Genomic DNA, 3,137 nt, shown 5'->3' on the forward strand with positions numbered 1-3,137 from the left:
TGAAAAACAGAAAGTTTAAGAACAAGGAATGAGTCCACCTTAGTGATGGTGGCGTTTTCTCCTTGAGGAACCAATGATGTCCTTGAGCTCTTCTATGTCTCTTCCTTGTCTCTGTTGCTTGATCCCTAGTGATTTTGGTGCTCCTATCCTTAGTTGCTTCCAATAATTGTGTGGGGGAAAATGTATCCCCTGAGGTATCTCAGGGATCTCTTGATTTGCAGTCAAATGTTCTACCACTGAGCTATAGATCCTTTACATGAATCTCTCCATCTCCCATGACTTGGAGGTGGAAGCTTTTGTCTTCCCTTTTCTCTTCTATTTTTTTTTTTTTGAGGTTTCTCTGGCCTTGGGTGCCATCAATGGTTATGGAAAAGCAAAATAAGCAATGCTTTTACCACACCAAACTTAGAATGTTGCTCGCCCTCGAGCAGGAGAAGAAAGAATAGATGAAGAGGAAGATGTGGAAGAAACTAGGATTATGAGGAGGGAAGGTGGGGATCCTGTGGAATCCACAGATCCTGAGATGATCCTGTGAGGTTCACAGATCTTGAGGTGTCAAGGATTTACATCCTTGCACCAATTAGGCATGTAAAATGCCTTTGCATGCAATTCTGGCGTTGAATGCTAGCTTCATGCTTGTTTCTGGCGTTCAGCGCCAGCTCCATGCTCTGTTCTGGCGTTGAACGCCAGCCAGATGCTCCTTACTGGCGTTTGAACGCCAGTGAACTCCTCCTCCAGGGTGTGCTGGTTTTTTGATTTTTCTTCAATTTTTCAGTTGTTTTTGTGACTCCACATGATCATGAACCTATGAAGACATATAACTAATAAAAATATAATTAAATAAAAATTGGGTTGCCTCCCAACAAGCGCTTCTTTAATGTCAATAGCTTGACAGTGGGCTCTCATGGAGCCTCACAGATGTTCAGAGCAATTTTATAGACTCCCAACACCAAACTTAGAGTTTGGATACGGGAGTTCAACACCAAACTTAGAGTTTGGTTGTGGCCTCCCAACACCAAACTTAGAGTTTGACTGTGGGGGCTCTGGTTGACTCTGTTTTGAGAGAAGCTTATTGTGCCTCTTTTCCATGTTTACAGAAGGATGTCCTTGAGTTTTAAACTCAAGGGAGTCCTCATTCAATTGAAGGACTAGTTCACCTCTGTTAACATCAATCACAGCTCTTGCTGTGGCTAGGAAGGGTCTTCTAAGGACGATGGATTTATCCTCATCCTTCCCAGTATCTAGGATTATGAAATCAGCAGGGATGTAAAGGCCTTCAACCTTTACTAATATGTCCTCTACTTATCCATAAGCCTGTTTTCTGGAATTGTCTGCCATCTCTAATGAGATTCTAGCAGCTTGCACCTCAAAGATTCACAGTTTCTCCAATACAGAGAGTGGCATGAGGTTTATTCCTGACCCAAGGTCACATAGAGCCTTCTCAAATGTCATGGTACCTATGGTACAAGGCATTAGGAACTTTCCAGGATCCTGTTTCTTCTGAGGCAATCTCAGTTGATCCAATGCATTTAGTTCATTGGTGAACAGGGGAGGTTCATCTCCCCAAGTCTCATTACCAAATAAATTGGCATTCAGCTTCATGATTGCACCAAGGAACTTGGCAACTTGCTCTTTAGTAACATCCTCATTCTCTTCTGAAGAGGAATACTCATCAGAGCTCATGAAGGGCGTAAGGAGGTTCAATAGAATCTCTATGGTCTCTAGATGAGTCTCAGATTCCTTTGGTTCCTCAGAGAGAAACTCCTTATTGATCACTGGACGTCCCAGGAGGTCTTCCTCCTTGGGATTCACGTCCTCCTCATATTTTGTGGTTTTGGCCATGATGGTCATTTCAATGGCCTTGCACTCTCCTTTTGGATTTTCTTCTGTATTGCTTGGGAGAGTACTAAGAGGGGTTTCAGTGATCTTCTTACTCAGCTGGCCCACTTGTGCTTCCAAATTTCTAATGGAGGACCTTGTTTCATTCATGAAACTCATAGTGGCTTTAGATAGATCAGAGACTAAGTTTGCTAAATTAGAGGTATTTTGTTCAGAGTTCTCTGTCTGTTGCTGAGTGGATGATGGAAAAGGCTTGCTATTGCTAAACCTGTTTCTTCCACCATTATTAAAGCCTTGTTGAGGCTTTTGTTGATCCTTCCATGAGAGATTTGGGTGATTTCTCCATGAGGGGTTATAAGTGTTTCCATATGGTTCACCCATGTAATTCACCTCTGCTATTGTAGGGTTCTCAGGATCATAAGCTTCTTCTTCAGAAGATGCCTCTTGAGTACTGTTGGATGCAGCTTGCATTCCATTCAGACTCTGAAAAATCATATTGACTTGCTGAGTCAATATTTTATTCTGAGCCAATATGGCATTCAGAGTATCAATTTCAAGAACTCCCTTCTTCTGAGGCGTCCCATTACTCACACGATTCCTCTCAGAAGTGTACATAAACTAGTTATTAGCAACCATGTCAATGAGTTCTTGATCTTCTGCAGGAGTTTTCTTTAGGTGAATGGATCCACCTGCAGAAGTATCCAATGACATCTTAGCTAATTCAGACAGACCATCATAGAATATATCCAGGATGGTCCATTCTGAAAGCATGTCAGAAGGACACTTGTTGGTCAGTTGCTTATATCTCTCCCAAGCTTCATAGAGGGATTCTCCTTCTTTCTGTCTGAAGGTTTGAACATCCACTCTAAGCTTACTAAGCTTTTGAGGAGGAAAGAACTTGGCTAAGAAAGCCTTGACCAGCTTATCCCAAGAGTTCAGGCTATCCTTAGGTTGAGAGTCCAACCATATTCTAGCTCTGTCTCTCACAGCAAACGGGAAAAGCATGAGCCTGTAAACTTCAGGATCTACTCCGTTAGTCTTAACAGTATCACATATCTGCAAGAATTCAGTTAAGAACTGAAAGGGATCTTCAGACGGAATTAGGTTTAAGCTAATTGAGGTTTAAGCTCAAAATTGTTTGCTCCAATGGTAGGGATGGAGATGCTTCTTCCATGTAAATTGGAATTAGGTTCAGTAAAGTCACCAAGCATCCTTCTTGCATTATTATTATTTTCGGCTGCCATCTCCTTTTCCTGTTTGAAAATTTCTGTAAGGTTGTCTCTTGATTGTTGTATTTT

General features: G+C 41.8%; 1 non-coding gene across 1 annotated transcript; it reads left to right on the plus strand.

Annotated features, from left to right (window-relative positions):
* The first annotated feature begins 2,604 nt into the window (after positions 1–2,604).
* LOC148545200 (small nucleolar RNA R71) lies at positions 2,605–2,712 on the plus strand. The gene has a single exon (XR_015901091.1). It is a non-coding gene; the product is annotated as a small nucleolar RNA R71 (small nucleolar RNA).
* The last annotated feature ends 425 nt before the right edge of the window (positions 2,713–3,137 follow it).

This window comes from Arachis ipaensis, chromosome B9 (assembly GCF_059453495.1).
Source record: "Arachis ipaensis isolate K30076 ecotype BB chromosome B9, ASM5945349v1, whole genome shotgun sequence".
NCBI lineage: Eukaryota > Viridiplantae > Streptophyta > Magnoliopsida > Fabales > Fabaceae > Arachis > Arachis ipaensis.